This window comes from Patiria miniata, unplaced genomic scaffold (genome assembly GCF_015706575.1).
Source record: "Patiria miniata isolate m_02_andy unplaced genomic scaffold, ASM1570657v1 HiC_scaffold_11, whole genome shotgun sequence".
NCBI lineage: Eukaryota > Metazoa > Echinodermata > Asteroidea > Valvatida > Asterinidae > Patiria > Patiria miniata.
The window spans coordinates 2,637,632-2,659,231 of record NW_024037049.1 but is presented as its reverse complement, the minus strand read 5'-3'; the positions used below and the strand labels follow the sequence as shown (position 1 = coordinate 2,659,231).

Below are 21,600 nucleotides of genomic sequence, written 5' to 3'. Positions count from 1 at the left end.
GAACGATTTTCAGCAAGTGTCAAGTCATCCACATATTTCCAGCACTTAATCTTTTCACCCAGATCATGAGCAGCGTCGTTAATAACGACCTGGAAACCAGGTGCGGTGTCTCCGGACGATCAAGCCCGGCCAGCCCTGCTTTATCAACAGGCGCAACTCGGCAGTGTTCCGAATGGAACGGAGCGTCTGTTGCGCCGTGGTGCAACAAATAATGAAATGAATGTTTCACGTTCGTTGAATGAATGTTTCACGGTGACAGTTTCATGTTTCACGTTCGTTAAATGAATGTTTCACGGTGACAGATGAAATGTTCCATTCCACTCGGCTTCGCCTCGTGGAATGGAACATTTCATGTCACCTCATAAAATTATTCTTACCATTGCACTCACAAACCATGCACAAACATTCATTATTTGTATAATATTAAATTACTAGAGCGCTAACTCGTCATCATTCTGCGCGCGGAGACGCTTTGAAGCCGTCCTGGGCGCAGACATTTTGAATTCATGTGGGTGTTTGTAGAACATAATGAAATTAGATGGATTGAATTTTGAATGTGTACTCTACATGCAACACGCAAGTAGAAAGGAAAAAAAAAAAAAAAAGGCCTATAGGCCTTTCTTTTGTTTGTAAACATTGGCGCCATTTTGTATGGGCTGCCATAAGCGCATAACTTGAAGCCGTGGTTGGCAACATATTTTTCCATAGTTTTGCAGGCCGTGGTTGGCAAAAATGCAATTTGCCAACCAAGCGCAGAAAGGTCTACATGGTTGTTTAGCGCCCTCGACGATACTTTTATGATACGCACGCAGGTATATAATTATTTGTTTCCCAACGTTTTAATGAGCAGTGCCACCACAGTGACCGTTTTAGCCGATTTTCGGCTAACTTTGACAGATTTTTGGTTAAAAAAGGAGTTTGACAGAAAATTTGACAGAATGGATTTTTTTTGGCAAGGTATCTGGCAGAATTCTGCAAAAATGGTTATTTGACAGAAAAACAGCAAATTTGCAACAACAAAAAAGGTACACTTGTTTACAAAAGCGTCAATCTTTTCAAAGAAACCCTTGCAAAATAAAACAGGTTGCCTGGTGTAGGTGCATGCTGAGGCTCACTTAGCCTTTAGTCAAGTCCCACGCGCTTACCCGGTACCCGGACACGTAACGCATCCCGGATGCTGGCACGTAAAAAGACTAGCACGAGCGGCGAAGCCGCGAGGGCCTTTACTATCTCGTGGAACTAATCACTTATTCATTTATTCACGTAATATAAATCAAGCAATATAAACCAATCATCTAACGGTGGTTTGCGGTTACCAGCAACACAACGCACGCCATCGCGCGAGTGCTGTCTGGCGCCAGACGACGGCTGATTTACGTTAGTAATTCTGCATTTTCATTGGTCAATGCACAACGGGTAATGCATTATGCATGTATACCAAATCGCAGAGGTGGCAGCAAGTCATTTTTTGCAAGTCCAAGTCAAGTCACAAGTCATTGTTTGCAAGTCCAAGTCAAGTCACAAGTCATTAGGTCCAGTCACAAGTCAAGTCACAAGTCATTAGGTTCAGTCACAAGTCAAGTCACAAGTCATTTGGTCTAAACACAAGTCAAGTCACAAGTATCTTTGTCCAGAACACGTCAAGTTGCACATTATTTTGTCCAGCTGTAATAAGCTAAAAGAACCTGGCGTCAACTTACGAGTTATTTTGAACATGCCTCCTTAATTCCCCTTTTTCAATGTGTTGCAATTACTATTCTTGTAGTTTATCACATATCTGTCGGATATTAGCCTTTTGTATACTTTAATAAATTTACTTAACATTGTAGAAATAAATGTTGAGATGACATGAAAAAAAGACTTCACTCACTCGATTACATATACTAACACTTTATTGTTCAATTTTCATGTATACTAAACGCCGACCAATGGGTTAGGCTATCCGGTATTTTACATGCAATTGACAAAGGCCTGCTTTCTTTTCATAAAAGGTTCCTTTCAAAGTTTGTTCAACCATTACATGAAGCAAGAGACTTGGTCATTGAAAACTGTAGTTTGTTGTGACAGTCTTATTGAACACTTTTGAAACTAGTGGGAACTATTCATTTTTCTGGATTCAGTCACTGAGGTCTATTTTCTGGAATGAACCTTTCTCGCTGCAACTATAAACTGCATTTATAAACACCTTGAGTGGCCTTTTTGGGCCTTGTGTTGGGCGACTTCAATTGAAAAAAAAAAATTCATGTAAAACCTGTTACACTTCAAATAAACAAGATTTGATAGCATAGTATCACTCAACTTTGCTCTGTGTGGCCTCATAATTATTCCTCCATGACTGAATACACGTTCGATGGGGAGCTATATTAGCAGGAACAGACAGCACCCTCATAGCAAAAGGAAAGAGTCTGGGGAGGCTGTTCTTATTTACCAACCAGAAGTGCAGGCAGGCATTACGCAACGTAACAGCTCAGCTCACTGATATGATCTACAGCTGCAGCTGCGCGAAGTAGAAACCGCGCAAGCCAAAGTCCGTTTTTTAATGCACGTAAGGCGTAAACCGAATAGCTAATTAAAAGTATAATAGTTTAATTAAAGTGTATTGGGTCGCTCGAGTAGCGTCTGACTTGGGTTGGTAACAAGTCATTTTTTGCAATCCCAAGTCAAGTCACAAGTCATTGTTTGCAAGTCCAAGTCAAGTCACAAGTCAAAGCTAGTATTTACAAGTCAAGTCACAAGTCTCAAAAATAGCGACTCGAGTCCGACTCGAGTCCAAGTCACATGACTCGAGTCAGCAACTCTGCCAAATCGGAAGACAAATGCTAAGAAAAACATAAGCGTTCTCCACGAGATGGTAAAGGCCCTCACAGGGCGTTTTCGAATCCCTGTTCTTGACAACACCCGGGTTAACCCGACACGAGAACAGCGGTCTCGAACGTGACGAACAGACCCGAGAGGGCGTTCGCGGATCGATTTTTTCACTCCCCGGTTGATGGAGGGTTCGGCGAGGTGCAGCTTGAACAAAATGGCGGACTGTGCAGATTCACTGCGCAATAGTCGTAGCCTTGTTTTGTGCTTCTGTTGCTAATACCCTAATGATTGGAATAAGAATACCATTATAATGCAGGTCTGCAATTTCATCCCCGCATGTACGGTTTTGCAACAGTCGTCCTCGTTCATTTGGAATAGGCCTAAGTACAAATTCAGACGATTGTCGGCCATTTGCATTGCTTTATATCGATGCGACACGCACCCGCGCGTTCGTAACAACCAGTTCGAGAACACGTTCTCGTGTTACACGCGTGTTGTCAAGAACAGGGATTCGAAAACGCCCACGGCTTCGCCGCTCGTGCTAGTCTTTTTACGTGCCAGCATCAGGGATGTGTTACGTGTCCGGATGGTCCAGGGGCTAGAGAGTAGAGTGTGTTACGTGTCCGGATGGTCCGGGTATAGGCGCGTGGGACTTGACTAAAGGCTAAGGCCAAGTTCGCGCAAGGACTATAGTTGACCAATGGTTAACTAACGTTTGCCCGAACTCTGTCTAGTCGACGATGGTTGACTACGCTAGTCGACTATTTGCAACCAACCTACTGGGGTTGGTTGCTTCGCTGGTAATCAATAGCCGCGCGCGTTTATAACGTTAGCAGAGAGCCAGGATCCAGACGTTTTGCGATGACATTTTGACCAGCGATTGACTAGAGACGTTCGCACGTTGCCATCAATGCGCAGGCGTAAGGTACGTCACAAATCAACCACTAGTCGACCAATGGTCCTTGCCCGAACTTGGCCTAAGGTTCACTGGGACTTTCGCTCGTACCCCCGCCCTGCAAACAGGACGCTGGGGGCGTTTCGAATCCCTGTTCTTGACAACACGCGTGTAGCACGAGAACGTGTTCTCGAGCTGGTTGTTACGAACGCGCGGGTGCGTGTCGCATCGATATAAAGCAATGCAAAATGGCCGACAATCGTCTGAATTTGTACTTAGGCCTATTCCAAATGAACGAGGACGACTCTGAAGATGAATGTGAAACAGACCAAAATTGCAGACTGCACTATAATGGTATTCTTATTCCAATCATTAGGGTATTAGCACACACAAAAAAACCACAAAACAACTTTCGAATCTGCACAGTCCGCCATTTTGTTCAAGCTGTACCTCGCCGAACCCTCCATCAACCGGGGAGTGAAAAAATCGATCCGCGAACGCCCTCTCGGGTCTGTTCGTCACGTTCGAGACCGCTGTTCTCGTGTCGGGTTAACCCGAGTGTTGTCAAGAACAGGGATTCTAAAACGCCCCAAGATACTCTGATGAATCCACGCTCTGATTGGTTGGATTTTGAATGACCAGTGACCTGCGCGTGATCAAGGTCATGACTCTGCAAGGTTTTAAACGGCCGTTAAGACTGATTCATTACTCTTTTATTCCAGTTTACAGATGTTTTATTGTCGTTGAAAAGCGTAATAATGTAGGAAATTCCATAAAATTTATCTGTGTTGTTCATTTACAATTCCTGTCACTCGCTCAGGCTCCGTTTCGAATCACGAACGGTCGGATTACTTTATGCGACGCTCAAAATTTTGTCCCCATGGTCCGCAATGAAACAGAAATCACATCCGGTATGGAATGTTTAGCATTTGCGCATATTGTCTAACTGCGGTCTTGAACAGCTGCAGCCAGATGCTTTATACATAGGTCATAGGCCACTTCCTTCACAAGATTCTGTGAAACTCATCAGAGTATCCCAGCACAACCTCGACCCCAGGGTGTTGAGCAGTACGCGCCAATCACTACCTGCTCTCTCACCCTGGTATTGGATCATTTGCATGTGCAAGATTTTTGAACACGTATGCAAATGAGGAATAGTCTGGTGCCTGCATGTGCGTTACATTATCGTTCGTTTTTGTATGCGGTGTCTGGGGTAAAAACAGAGTCAATTCGTCGCAGCGCGAGCACAGCGTGAGTTACGAAAACGCGATTTATTTAATTAAACTGTTACGATCTTATCGAGACAACATGCAGTATCACAGTTTACTATCCAGGGTTTACTATTGGAAACACGGTTGGAAAAAAAGTAAGCACTGGGGACGAGGTTGATCCCAGCGTTCTGTTTGCAGGGCGGGGGGTACGAGCAAACACTGGGAACCGGATTTCGTTGTGACACCAATGCATGTTAATTGCCTGAAGTTTACGCAATTTCGAATTATCTTTATGTGGTTATAGATGTTTATAATATAATTTGAACATTAATTAAGGCAACATTACAACATCTGCATGTGATTTAAAGGTTTATAGTGTATTTCGAGTTATTCTGGGGAATTTGGCAGATTTTTGACAAATCTGACAGATTGTTGAAGCGCATTTAGCAGAATTTTGTCATGACCTTACGGTCACCCTAAGTGCGACAGCCCAGTTGATAAAGGGTAGGATTTTGCACCGCGAGGTTGCGCTTCGGTTCTCGGTTTTGCACCCGAATTTTTTTCCTTTTCTAACCCGAGGCTTTGGAGGATTTTTTTTTTAAAGGGAAATAAAGTCTGAATATCATAACGTTCTAATTCATTTTTTTTGTCATTTCATTTAATTTCTTCTCGTGTTTTTATAAAAGTTCCAAACGCCATAGCGTACACCCATATGCGGATGTCGTTTGATAGAAAAAAAAAATTCGCGACCAGGCCAGATGTTCATTGCGTTATCTCTTCAATTACCCAGTTTTATTGCTCGTAGAACTCTTGATTATAGAAAATTTGTATTTCGAGGGGTATAACTTTTATTCATGGGCTCGGTGGAGGGATTAAGGCCTTTTTACCGGTGTGCACCCATAGTATCTTTGCTAGTACCTACAGTCGATGGGTTCGGGATTTAGTCATGCTGGCTTGAAAACAGTCCTTCTCACCGGTCATTTTAGATTTTGTTTTTCTGTAAAAATTATTCAAAAGAGCCCTTCAAGTTTATTCCAAAAGAAGTAAATATCGTATAAGACATCTTAGTCTTCTATTTAACTTTCAGTTTTCACCCGATAACCGCCACAAAATTAGTTCATAAATTTTTGTCATGGTGTATATATAATCTAAAACAATTTTTAGCTTCGCCTCATCCATTCTCAACTCGACTCTACAGTTCCTCATCCGTACTCCTTGACTGAGATAAAAAAAAAAAACCGAGGCTCTACCAACTAAGTGGAAAGTCTTGAGTCTATAACATGTACATAATCAACTTGGTTGCTCCAAACTGAACACAATCGAAACAAACAAGTCATCATAACAAAACATGAAATTATGTACTGTCATTCAGTCCTTTATATACAGATACATCATAACATGTAATGAAAGTTCTGCCAGTGTTCAAGTGGGCCTTAACAACCAAAAGATTTACATTAATCCCCAAAATGGAAGACAATATAAATTACAAGAATACTCTAATAAAAAATACCATGGTAGCCCATTTACTCCACATAAACATACAAAATCTAAATTTATCCAAAGTGTTTGGATTACGATATTTAACAAAGAAATTTTCAATGATTTGCATTACTTCTAAAATAGATCCTTTCCTCCTAACAAACAATAAAAGCCAATGAAACGTGCCCCTTTAAAATTTTACATATATTAAATTATCAAGACATCATAGCAAAATGTAATTTAAAGAAAAACTTAAAGTACTAATTACTGTGTATTTTTAATTACCTTTTTACTGGAAGTCACTTCCCATCTGGCAACTAAATGTGGCAATTTGTTTTGTTTGACAGTCGTATGTATTCCCACTTCAGTTACATTTCATCTTTAAGCTCTATATATAATATGAATGACATTATGTTCTTTGATTATCCAGTGCACACTGCACATTCAATGGATATAATACAACATTTCATACCTCCTAACCAGTTGTGTAATCTGACTAGGTTTAGATAAAGGAAATATATCACGATTTGGTGATAGCACTTGCAATGCATAATGAAATTGATGCAGTTCAAACTTTGGGTTAGTAAATTAATCATATAAGAAATTTAAGAAAGACAGTTACTTTGTTATTACCTGTTCTAACCAATCTCACTCCCTAAAAAAAACCAAAACACAAAAACAAAATAAATTTGTAAACATGTTTACATGCTAAACATTTTTTGGACGAGATGATAGCAAGAAAGTGTTTAGAATTGTGTTTACTCACTAAACACATTTGTTTGTAGGCCAGGCAAATATCCACACAGAGGCAATTAGGCTACCTTTGTCCCAACGCCTAAAATTGAAAACTTGGTCCCATGGTCAATTTGACCTCTTTGGCGGGTGACATGCCCACAAGGTATCTACCCACATAGCTGGCGGGCGAGACAAAACCTCATATTTACCAAGCATCAAGGGAAAGACACAAATACCTGACCTACAGTTACATCAGTGCATAATGTTTCAATGCATCCTGAAATAAGGACTCTTCCCTGGTGTTAACACACAAGCATTTTGTTAACGATTTAAATGAGAAGTGAGATTTACCATTGACTTAAAAATGCATTCCCCATCCTACTTTCAAGTTTCGTCCCTAAAAAATAAATTCCTTTTCATTTTGCTATTGTTCTAGTAATACAAATGTTATTCACTTTTAAATGAGGTATTGGAACCCCCCCCCCCAACAAAAAATTATAAAAAGTTGAATTTGTTGAAGAGCACAGGGAACATAACTTTAATACTTAAACTTATTTAAGTCAAACTGGTTTACAAAATGCATAGGAACTTTGTGTTTGTCTGAAAAAATAGCTCGCCAAAACAAGATAATTTTGTTCATGTATTTCATTAATAACAATAAATTCCCGTAACTTTTAATTTAACTAATTCACACCATTAAAGGGAAAATACAACATTTGCAAACATCAAAAAATAAAACTACCAAATCATTTTGAAATACCTTGCTGGACTGTTAGTGAATGACAGTGTAAAGCATCCTGTAAAATCATGGCACCTGGTATACTGTAATTTTCAAGAAAAGTGGTATTTTTGTATCAATTTCCAACGCTGATCGGCCGATCAGCGTTGGAAAAAACTGGCTTTTTTTCAAATACTGGCCCCAATTGACTATCGCACTTGTTTGCAATCGATTACAAACCCATGAACGGGTACGAGCCAGCTAGATTGGTTTCCTGACCTTACAATTCCCCAATGTACGTAAACTGCTCTGTTTCTTCTTATATGGAGTCAGGGAACCAGACTACAGGAAAATGATTGTTTTTCTTGGTTTTTATAGCATTTTCGAACCCAAAACCTCAAAAAAGTCAGTGTAACTATATTTGCTATATATTTCCAACCCCCCAATTCCATCCATTTCTGAAAATTACAGCAAAAGCAAATGATGTATATTCCCTTTAACACTTGTACTACACTGTTATTTACTCCTTGATGAAAACCATTGAGTGCTGGGGCGATTTTGGGTGGTAGAAGAAATACAGGTAGGGCACTTTGGGGCAGAACAGGGACTAATGGGCTACAGTGTTACTCTCATTAAAGCGATCTTTAAAAATGAAAGAGTAGCTCAAAATGCAACTTAACACATCAAACATATATACTTTAGTTTGCCTGGTATCCATACTTCTTCTCCAATGTAATTAAAGGAAGACTTGTGAGTGTATTACCTCTTACTTTATCTTCAAGCTCTGCCTTCTACTGTCCTCGTTTACTCTAAGATTTCCTGGAGTGGTGAAAATATATGATAACAGAATCTATCATTATTATCTATTATTAATTCACCAGCTTCATACATACAAATATGCAGTATGGATAAACCAATAATAAAGTGCCGGAATATGAACTGTGTACATTAAATGCATAATTTGTGTCATGAGGATCCTTATCTCTGATTGACTGTGTCACATGGGCGCCAAGTTTTAATAAATTATTTAACACAATTATTTGTATATAATTCATTTTTATTATATTATTAACTTTTCTGCTTATTTAGGCTTACTTGTTTATATATAATGCGTTATTTAAATATCATAAATTTCTTCTTGGACAATTGTATATAAATAATTGTTTGGCAGTTTGCATTACATGTAAATAAATGTATATGCAACTGAATTATTTACAAATAATTTTTTTTTTGCAACTTAAGTATTTACATATAATTTGTCAACGTCATGTTATTATTTATATATAATTTTTTGGCAACATCATTATTTGTGAAAGAGTCACACCGGAGAAAAGCACTGTGGTCACTCGGCAAGCATTTATTCACTTGATACCATCCAACAAGCATGGTTTAACAATTACATGTACAATTTACATATAAGTTATGATCCTTACCAGGTCCAGGTATACATACCAGCATGGTTGAATAATCATATTTACAACTTACATGCTAACAGTTATAATCATTACAAGGCTACGGCTATATCCCTACAGTTAGCAGTGCAATCGCTACTTTCAAGTCCCAACGGACTGCGGATATCCATACAGAAACGCAATTCCCAAAGGACTACGGATATCCCAACAATTAGAAGCGCCAGTCGCTTCTCGCAACAATCAGAAGCGCCAGTCGCTTCTCACAAGTCCCCATGGACTAATATGATATCCCTACCATTAGAAGCGCAAACGCTTCTCACAAGTCCCAAGGGACTATATACGGATATCCCTACAATTGGGCTTCTCACAACAATTAGCAGCGCCCTCGCTTTTCACAAGCTGATATAAACGCTGTGGATAATTTCCTTATCCGCAGCACAAGAGCCCATGGCGGGAAAGTGGCTCAGATCAATCATTATAATTTGTCCGTTTGTACTGACCCTTGGCCTACCACTCAGAATTTGACAAATGGCCAATCTCACCTTTCCCTCCCTGGGCTTAAACCATCCAGTCTACTAAATCATAATCAAAGAGCTTCAATGAGTTCAAACCCAACCCTTCCCAGCCCCCCCCCGCATCCGAGATTTAAGATCCCACATAATGCACATACACATCTACATGTATATAATAACTCGTTAAAACCTCTTTAACATTCCTAACTGTAAGATCACAGAAACTCCATTGTTTAAGGTTAAGTAACCCTGAATAGGAGATCGGGGTGGGAGGAGGGTCATTGACTGTATCAAGCGAAAACCAAACCGAAACTGAGCGGTCTTTGTGCCTTACTCTGGCATTGCTCTAGACACTTCACAAGTGCCCGTGTTGTGACCTCTCACAAAAGGGCTTGCGCTCGAGAGTGCAAACCGTGTTACAATTTTTTTTTTGCAATCAATAATTATTTTTCCTTTTTTTTTTTGGCAACATAATTATTTATTATATAATTTTTTGGCAACATAACTTTTTACAAATAATTGTTTGCAAACTATAATGATTAATTCTATAATTTTTTTTGGCAACATCATTATTTACAAATAATCGTTTGCAAACTATTATTATTTATATATATGTTGTTTTTAATAAATAAAAGAATAATGGCATCTATACAGTGCGCCCAGCCATCGTATAGCGTTGTGCATACCAAAATTCTCCATGATTTTTAAGAATCATCGACTTAGAATACTGTTAACATGAATTGAGACAAGGTTTTATCACATTTTGAGGGTTATTTCAATAGCTTTTGCGGTGCAAATTAAAATAATTCAGACCCAAAATACACAATACTGAATGTTTTCTATAGCGAGCACGGTGCGGCAATCCCGCAATGTACAGAGTTATATGATACAATATACGCATGTCCTAGTGTAGGTAATTTGCATAAGAGTTTCACTATTCATTTCAGAAAACCATTATATATAAATCATAGCCATTATATATTAATCATAGCTTCGTTCGCTTCGCACCAAACAAATTATTTAGAAATAATGCGTGCGGTGCAAAATTATATAATAAATGAAACTGTCAATTAAATACAAATTGCCAAAACATTATATATAAATAATAATAGTTTGCAAACAATCATTTGTAAATAATCATGTTGCCAACAAAATTATATAACTAATGATTATGTTGCCAAAAAATGCTATAATAAATAATCATGGTTTGCAAACAATTATTTGTAAATAATTTTGTTGCCAAAAAATTATATAATAAATAATTATGTTGCCAAAAAATTATATAATAAATAATTTTAGTTTGCAAAAATGTATTTGTAAATAATTATGTTGCCAAAAAAAATTATATATGAATAATTATAGATTGCAAAAAAATTATTTGTAAATACTTTTGTTGCCAAAAAGTTATATATAAATAATAACATGACGTTGACAGATTATATGTAAATAATTAGGTTGCAAAAAAATATTTGAAAATAATTCAGTGGCACATAAATTTATTTACATATAATGCAAACTGCCAAACATTTATTATATATGATTGTTGGAGAAGAAATTCATGATATTTAAATAATGCATTATATATAAATAAGTAAGCCTAAGCTTGAATTTATGATAAATAATGAAATATATATAAATAATTTTGTTAAATATTTTATTAACACTTGGCGCCGACTATTGGAGAAGCTCACTAGATGTAAACATTCATTATTTGTTTTATATAACACCTGAATAAGTCCTTGCCATCTGATTGGTTGACTTTTAATTGCCAATTTTTTCAGGTTAAGAACTGTTCAAAAGTTCGACAAGTTCATCATATTATATTAATGCAAACTGTTCAACAGGTTGAGAACAATCGTATTCAATTTATCTCGATTTAAAACAGCGCCACCACCAGCAGCAGTGACACCGTGCAATAGAAGTTCTATTCACCGTGCAATAGAACTTCCATTGCACTGTGCGCTGCGCGCCACGCGCGCGCCGTGCGTTGGTACGAATAATTCAATGACATGTGATCAACGATCCACCAATCAGATGACGGAGATTTATTCAGATGTTGTATAAAGGACTTTAATAAATGATTTTTCAGGGTAGCCTCATGACTTCTAATTACGTCAATCAGACATCACTGATATGACATATCTTTGCTATGACGTAACAAATTAACTTTGCTAGGACATAACACAACAAATTGTGCACAAAGTCTATGGAATTTAGGGTAGAAAAAACAGAGGAAAGAAATTAGAAGAAAAACTAGAGGTCTACATCTGTTAGTTTTTACGTATGCATTGCTATAAATTGTCCAAAAACTGAACACCATCAGACATGTGGTTCTCTAGATATAGGACTTTAAAGCTGACATCACGTACCTTTGATGACATCATCATGACATCACTTGTCTTGGACCAGGTATACAATGGGATATTTGTCCATGCCTTGTTTTAAGTTAAGAACATTGCATTCAACACAAATGTTTGCATGTAGAAAATAACATGACTTTCATTAAAGTGACATCAATTTGGATTTTGCATACCAGTAACATAACCTAACTACCCACCAAATTTCTTGATGATCAGATCTTCACATATTGTCTGAAAATGTCAGACATTTTTCCAAATATGTGCATTTATTTATGACCTAACAATCCTATACAAAATGAATTTTGAATTACCATGTGTCATTTGTGAAAATGAAAAATCAACATAAAATCATATGGTGATGTCATCATGATGTCACTTCAAACGTCCCTGTATATACATACTAACTTAAGTTTAACCCAATAAGACTTGTAGTTCTAGATTTAGAATTTTGAAATATGCATCTTTTAGGGTCCGTCGTTACATCAATATTACTTGATTACTTGATAACATAGGCCGTCAGCTGAAGGCTGTATCGTTCAAGTTTGACTTAAAAATTTTAGGCAACCTAATTTTTGGGTTGTATGTAGTTTTGACCATGCTGAACACTCCCTAGATTTTCCCCAAATCAAAAGTTGCATTCTCACCCCAAAATTGGGCCCTGATTATTCCAGAAATTTGAGCCCCGTCAACACAGAAGATAATTAAACAACAGCCTCAAGCTCGTGCTCAGGGTCAACGCTGCCATGTGCATACTTCTTTACGACACATGTAGGGAATTAATTTCTATGACAGGCTGGCTGCTTGCTCACTTTAAAAAAAGCAGGATCGACAACTTTACATTTAACCAGATGGAGCAAATTTGCTAGTTATTGGCAGAAGTGGAAGGAACTGGAGGGTGTAGTGATAAGGATACAGCCCAAGCTGTTGAAAATGAAGTGATTTTGACAAGAAATTCCTCAGTCACGTTAGTAGACTGGGGTTAACATCAGCGGTATCAAAAATGCTTTCGACAAAACATGATCATGATAGAGGTAACTGAAGTCGGCATGGTTCACCTACTGTTATACTAATATTCTGCCTTTGGAATGTCCACAATAATGTAAGTTTTGTACACACCACATTTCAAAATTTGTGGTGCTGAAAAAAGTCTTGTACTCTACAAATCGCCTTTTTTAAAATAAACATTTGAACATTTATACAGTCCTTACTCGGAAAACCATAGGTCACTGGACTTCAAAAAATATATATATCATTGTTTATTAAAAAAAGGCATTCAGTACAATCATGACAGTCAATGGAACAGTTGGGAAGATTCCCATATCAGCCATCACTAATTTTCTCGTGTAGTAAAGTTTTCGAGTTTGAAAGTGAAGTTTCAAAATGCTCTTATTTTAACCAGAATTAATTTCCTTGGCTGAAATTCGGACTTAATATCCCTAAAACTCTTCCATTTGCGACAGATCAACCCACCTTGGAAATTCCTAGTTTTTGAGTAAAATCAATATATCTATTTCGTGAAAATCTTCATCTACAGAAACTGTCCTGTGGAGACGTATACAATCTTTTGTTCCCTATTGTGTGCACGTCTCCAGAGGGCATGGTGTATCAGATCACACGCACGCACAACCCATGCATAGTACTGCAATAGGCATAAATGCACACACACACACACACACACGTGTGTAAATGCCGGCAATCGTGGACGCCCCATTGTCCCTAATCCTCTTTCCTTTGTTTGTACTCTAACTTTTTAGCGACAGCACTCATCGGTTTTGTACACGATTTGAGATCGTGGACGTTCGGTCAATCGTGGACGTATTGTTTGCGCCTCAATTCTTTTGTCCTACGTCCACAATTGCCGGTGTTTACATACTCACACCCACACACGCACACCCAGTCGTGTTTTGCTATGCTTCTTAGGATCGGCTTTGTGTTTTCCCTAAACCTTTCCCATAGACTAAGCACGCAAACCGGCATTCGAGGACAATAGGCACCGTCATCCAAGCATGAAAGGCCCCTTTGTGCTCCTTTTGTTGTCTGTCCTCGACCGTAATACAATACAAGAGCACACACACTCGCTTACATAGGCATAGAAGTGGGGTACTTCCTTTGTTCTCGTGTACTAAAATTTTGCAACGTCGCACACTAATTTCAAAATACTCTTCTTTTAACCTGAATTAATTTCCTGGGCTGAAATTCAGACTTAATATCCCTTTTCTAAAACTCTTCCATTTGCGACAGATCAACCCACCTTGGAAATTCCTAGTTTTTTAGTAAAATCCATATATCTATTTCGTGAAAAACTTGTGGGGCACCAAAACGGTACCCCGCAAGTCGGTGGGCAGTCCTTGTAGGGTACCTCCCATTGTTCCGGTACCCCCCATTGTTCCGGTACCCCCCATTGTTCCGGTACCCCATAAGGCAGTGTTTGTACACGCACATGCACACACAGACGGACAAGGTGGAAACAGTACGGACAAGGTGGAAACAGTATGCCCCTTCTGCTTTGCCGGCGGGGCATAATTAAAATGTGATATGAGAAAATGATATCAGGGAACAAAAAAAAACGCAGCCGATGTGTCTGTATGTGATGGAACATGGTTGGACCACTGAAAAACAAAGCTTTGTGTCAAGGAAAGACCCTGATGCAGGAATTTTGTTTCTATCTCAAATACAAACATTATAAAATAGTTCCCTTGAAGTGACTGGTAGGTTTAAACTCACAATTTCATTTTATAGTTGGAACGTCGAAATGCATATATGTTTTTCATGATGTCTACTAATAGGTTTACTACACCATGAGATATTGCAGTCACTATTTGTTTTTTGACACCTCTCTCCCACAGATTCTGCTTGATTTTAAGTGATAACTGATTAATTTAATGTAAATGCAATTACAATGTACTTCTATTTGAATACGAAATTAGTTGCAAATTTACGAGCACTTTCCAAACTACCCATTCACAAAATGCTTGAACCCAGCTCTGTAGCGCAAGCGATTGGGAAGATACGTGCAACACGTACACCCCTATACATTTCCACACAATAACAATTGCTGTGCGTAAAGTACTTTGGTTGCTACTGGTAAAGTACTTTGGTTGCGACGGATATTATTCGTTATCCTGCGAGCGCGAGTGGAACACGGAATAATGTAGTGCGTCTGCTCATGGTATGTGGGACACAGACGCACTACATTTTCCGTGTTCCACGAGCGCGAGCGTGATAACGAATTTATCTTCAAGCAAACTTGATGCGCAGTACAGTTGGAACTAGCACGCTTTACACGGACATTCAGCAGTTCAGCATATGCAGCTGCAATGGTGCTTGTATCTTGGAACAGCGGAATATGCAGAGTGCGGTATGGACCGTGGCCGTGCGGTATGGTTATATGTAGCATGGCTTGTTGCCATGGATCGACCAATCAGGATCGAGGATTCAAGTTTACTTGAAGATAAAGTACTTTTGACAGTGCACAGCAGGATAGCAAAAGTAGCAAAAGTTAGACTAGCTCTTGGCCAATCAAGATAAAGAATCTGTAGGTGTGGTGTTCTAATTTTCGATACATCAAATATAATTGATACCAGGTTAATGATATCAATTTCTGATAGACGGACCTGGCATTATTAAGCTGAAATCATCAGTCATGTGGTTGCGAAGGGCGATTTCTAAAGGTTACGTAACACTTCATTTTGAATGAAACTACATGTACACACACATGTTCACGTTGGCAGGCGAAATCTTTGAAAAAATTAATTTCTCCCATTTGGAAGACCGTATCTTCATGCAACTTTCAGGGTTTACTTTCCTGACATAATGATCCAAGTACGTGCTAAAAATCGTAGTGATGTGTTCATTACCTTTCGTTGAAATTGAAAAATACGCCTGGCTACGTGCAGTTTTGAAAGTTGGTAGACTAGCATTTGCAATATCTGTCAATCTTTTCAAGACTCACAAATATTAATAAGGTTCCCATTCAATATGGTATGCAGTATAAGTTTGAAGAAGAGCCTCCTTCACGAGTTGTTAACTGATAAATATCATCCTTTTTGCTGGCTGCCATTGGTCAATACCAAGACCCACGCCAAAAAAAAAGCCGAGTGACGCTAATGAATATGCTAATCTACCATCGCCTGGCCAGAATCGATCATGATTACGTCATCAGGTGTCAAATTACAAGTGATTTTAGCTGAAAAAGTGACCAATTACTTTACATATAACTCTTGAATTAAATCATCAATGATGTTTGCATTCTGTTATCGGATAGACCATTAATTGCTAAACATTTTTTGTCGTGTACGTAAGGCTAACAAAAAAGTCTCCGGATTCTGGTATGCGCGCGCGTAGCCGTAGTCATGCGCGTCGGCAAAATGAAAAAGTTTTTTTTCCAATGAAAGATGATGTCTCAAAACCGCAAAACTCACTGGTTTGACTGGAATCCTGCTGCTGCACAATTTTAACGTGTTTTTAGATGGGGTTACGATCGAGAATAAGCTTTAAGTGGCCTCTGTGAATCCCATATATTTGCACTAAGTTTAGTTGGGCACCATTTTCATGCAGTCATCAGCCGACATTTGAAGCCCAAAAAAACCGGTAAAAAAAAAAAAAAAAAGCCGCGTCGCCGCACCACTTTTTGGGCAAGCTCCATACCATACCAGAAACTGCAGACTTTTTTTTTTTGCCTAAACTCGCTTGACCTTTACTTCCCGGTCTACTGGTTTACTTCCCGGTCTACTGGAAGGTCAAAGTTAGGTGAATTCAAAACGAAGACAGCCTGAAATCAAAACAAAGCACTATTTCTTCCGAACGGTTCACGGGATGATCATAAAACCTAGTGTGAACTTGAACCATGTTATAAAGATGTTATAAACCTTGTTACATCATCATGACGTCATCGGGTATCAAATTACAAGCGATTTGAGAGCACAATTTGACAAAATGGTTTGAGCTATAGCTCTTGAACTATATAGAGTATGGTGTTCATTTCATCTGTTCTGTTTATTTACATCCATTATTTGACCCCTGTCTCATGAGTTTGTTCCTAGTCCAATTTATGACGTCTGTTATACTTAATGTTGACCTATTGCTTCCAAATACTATGACATCATCTAACCGGAAGTTGGGTGCTATTATTACATACACTTAAAATTAGGGCTGTGCCGAATATTCGAATATTCGGTTATTCGATCGATAATCGAATATTCAAATATTTATTTTCGAATAAGAACATTCGGTGGTGATATGCAATGAAATAAAAAGGTGGAAAAAACTTTTTTTTTAACAACAAAAGTGTATTCTCAAAGTTAAGTTTCAAGTTGCTGCCAAAAAAACCCCATAAAAGTAGCTTGTATATATGCCAAGCAATAATGCCATACATATATTACTTCTGCTTTGGGAGTGCTTGCAGTAAAGCCAACCCATTTTTTTAACGCCGGACTGCAACACCAATCGCAGGAATTTTTCAGTGGGGGGGTGCTGGGGGGGCTGGAACATTTCATGGGGGGGCGTCATGTAGATCAATGGTAATTTTTTTAGAAACTCAAAATCTCACTGGGGGGAAGACTGGGGGGGCGACAAGGTTTCAAGGGGGGGGGGGCTGTCCCCCCCCCCTCCCATGGCTACGCCACTGGTCACAAAAAACAAGAGTGATGACGTCATCATTCAAAAGGGTGCCCCCTAGCGGCACATATAATAGTGTTTGCTTTCTTTGATTTGAAAACCATCTATTCAAATTTTACAATTTGTGACGTTTTTCAAATTTATGACGTCATGTGACCGGAAGTTACTTTGAGGAGAATTTGAAAAGGATCGTATTTTTAATTAAATTCTATCATTTGATCCCTGTCATATCCTCGTAGTCCAAATAACGATATACATTACAATGTTCACCTTTGGATCTCTAAAGCTGTGGCATCATCAAACCAGAAGTTAGGTGTAATTAATACATAGAATTATATTTTCCGTTTTTTCAAAAGTTTTTTTTTACTTCACAATGAAAACTTTTCCTCAGTATTCACTTACCGTTTTTGACTGATGACATCATCAAACCAGAAATAACTTGTTTGCGTACATAGAATGTTTACTGAAATTTATCATAGCGTTAAAGATACATTTTTGTAACAAAATAATTGATTGTACTGGAAGGGAGTTTATTTGGTGATCCTTTGTTCTTACAGTGATGAACATTCATTCCCAACTTAACTGGGCAGTGTATATTGAAAAGGATGTCCGCCCAACCACTCTGTGTTTGTAACTCAACAAACGCGAACCTCTAGTTAAGATTTGAGTCTTTGAAATATCAAATCAGATTTAAATAAGAACAAGAAAAGTAGTGTTAAAAAACACAAATGCCCCGCAACCATGCCTATTTCCATGACATAACACCACTCTATTAACATCAACTTACCTGGGTCACATGGAACATTCATTGACATCGTTATTGTTTTCTTTAGGTTATATATGTAATGTATTGATGCCTATGATCCCATAATGATTTTTTGGGTTTTTTTTGCTTTTCTGTTAGGAAGTCATTGTATGTGATTTAAGCAAACTGACTGGATATTTTCAATCTTAAGCAAGACATTTCTCAAAGGCAAATCCTTTGAGCATAATCCCTTGAGCATTTACCAGGCCTACATGTACATGGAAATAAGAATTTTTAAACAATCAAAAGAAAATATGGTTATTTGAATAAGCTTGAGTTATCATCATGACATCATTTCTTTGTTTTTTTTTATAATTAAATAGAGAACAGTTGGCCTATGGGGTCCGAAAGTGACTCAAAATCCTAAGAACAACCTACGGAGCTGCATATACATATACATGTATTACGGTTCAAGTCTCAAGTTTTAGTAATACATGTACATGTAATTGTTGAAAAACTTTTTCTGTTGTTTCAATTAAAAATATGACTGTCCAAGAAAAAAGGGTGAAGAAGCCACATTGATAATACAAAAAAAATATTTAAAAAAATGTATAAACAGTGTGCAGGCCCCCTAATATTTTAGTGAGTGATTACATTTGCACATGTATACTGGTTTGGTAAAAAAAAAAAAAATAAATAAATAAATAAAATCCTATTGTTTTAATCCCAATGACCTTGGCTTTGTCTTATAGGGTCCAAACTTATTCATTTTCTGTAAGCTACACTAGAGTAGAAAGCTACCTTAATTGTATCAAGGTCCAAGACATAAATGGAGATACAATCCAGATATCGCTGTGGAACCAAATGCACACGCACACACGCACACGGACGGACAAGGCGGAAACAGTATGATTCGCCGGCAGGGCATAACAAGAGGAAGTGTCTGACTCTAGACAGATCACAGGGTTTTTGATTTGCAGTTCCTGCATGGATAGAGGGCTTTGAAAATTAGCCTTTAAGTTAATGTCATATGGGCTTAAAAACACAACAATGTTTTGAACAATTGAATAGGCAGTGCTTACCTCATCGGAGGAGTCATGATATGTTGGATGAGATTCCAAGTCAATCATCTTATCCAAATTGTCTCCATCACTAAGCTGTGAGTAGCGGTATGATGCCAAGCTGAAAGGTCAAAACCTTCATGATTTGATTCAACAGCGTGGTAAACTGATTTCTTGGCATATGCAATTACAAATGTGAGTATCAAATTACTCAGCGAATATTTGGTGATCAACAATCTGGACATATTACTAAATTCAGGGTTAATGTTCCTGCCAGTTATACCACAAACTATCGTATCTACATAAGCATTTTTTTTTTTGCTTAGCAGTGTTGTGAAATTAGGCCTAGACAGCCAGTCTTTGTCAATCGTGACGTGACAGCCACGTGACGGGCTCTCGACCAATAGAAATGGGTAAACTGTCTTAGGTTTTGAAAATCAACATTAGGTCTGTAAGGTTTTCCATTGCAAAATATGCACGTAGGCATTTATCTGGGGTTTTTTTCTGATGCAAAACCCTGCAATTTTCGGCATTAAGTAGCAGAAATATATCGAACTGCATACCTGAAGTTCTGCTTAACTGCAATCATCTGCCCTTGTTTTCAAGCACATATGAATCCCACAGATAACAAATTGCAGTTTGTTTACATTAAATTACACCAAAACATTTCATAAAGTACACCGGACATATAGTGATAAAAATCTTATCATTTACCTTGGTCTGGTGCAGGGGAGTTTGTTGTGCCTGTACAGCAAGAAAACAAGAATTCCAGAAAAGAAAGCAACTGCCAGCAGAATCATGACAATTGTCCATGTCTTTACCTGATGGCCATCTAACTGCAGAGTGACACATTTCAAATAAACATGCCAAAATTGTTGTACTGTACACTGTCACAAAAGGTGTAGTTATATACAGTCATTATTACAGGGTGATTAAAAAAAAAACGAAACCCAAATGTCGGGACCATTATATTGTTTTAGTGAATTTCTGCATGTAGCCCCTCAAAATCTAGGATACAAAAGCTCAAATCATAGGCTTTCTTTTAGTACAACAATCATTCAAATCACTCATGTACTTTTCAAGTTACCAAATTTTAAGCACAACCACCGTTTTAAAGTTCTGTCCACGGATCACAACAAGGTAAGTGTTCTTTCAGCAAAACAAAACAAATCACAAAGGGACGTGTGTGAATTGTTTTCGTTTTGCTGAAAGAAGGCACACCTTTTTTTGTGATCCGTGGACAGAACTTTAAAACAGTGGTTGTGTTTAAAATTCCGTAACTTGAAAAGTACATGAGTGATTTGAATGATTCCTGTACTAAAAGAAAGCCTATGAATTGGGCTTTCATATCCTATATTGTGAAAGGCTACATGCAGAACTTCACTAAAACAATGGTCCCAACATTTGGGTTTTGCTTTTTTTGAAAGAAAAATATCTACATTGGTCTGCAGATGCACTGTTATACAGGTCAGAGTGAAGAGGGAGGAATATTATCGCAAGGTTAAAATCTGGATTTTTCCATTTCACGAGGCGAAGCTGAGTGAACTGGAAAAGTCCAGATTTTACAGAGCAATAATATTCCTTCCATTTCACAATCTAAAGCCACTAGATCCTTGTCATTTGATATATTTGAACTTTTATTTCAATACAAAATTGGTGGAAACTGTATTTGTCTCTTCCAAACCACCCCTTCACAAAAATGTTTGAACCGAACTCTGTAGCGCTGGCTCTTTGGAACAATACGCGCTACACGCAATGTGAACGCCCATACTAGCATGCATTTGCACACAAATACCGCGTCATGGAACAAGAATGATCCTATCTGTTCAATAGTATTTCCCATTCCCTATGGGCGAGTGGGACTTTTTGAGCCCCGGCGTGAATGGGAGTAATAACAAATGTCACGTGATGTAAGTTCTACCAATCAAATGACAGGGATCTGTATGACGGTTATATAATAAAAACTATCATGGACGGACTCTTGGATACAAGTCATAAGGCCCCCAAAAATACTTCTGTTTCCGGTTACCCGACAAACCATAATTTTA

At 38.1% G+C, this 21,600-nt stretch overlaps 1 long non-coding RNA gene across 1 annotated transcript; it reads right to left on the bottom strand.

Moving 5' to 3' along the window:
* Positions 1 to 8,246: 8,246 nt before the first annotated feature.
* Positions 8,247 to 20,479, bottom strand: LOC119741747. Its single transcript, XR_005272772.1, has 3 exons — positions 20,267 to 20,479; positions 19,574 to 19,673; positions 8,247 to 8,665 (listed from the first exon to the last, which is right to left on the bottom strand). It is a non-coding gene; the product is annotated as an uncharacterized LOC119741747 (long non-coding RNA).
* Positions 20,480 to 21,600: the final 1,121 nt, after the last annotated feature.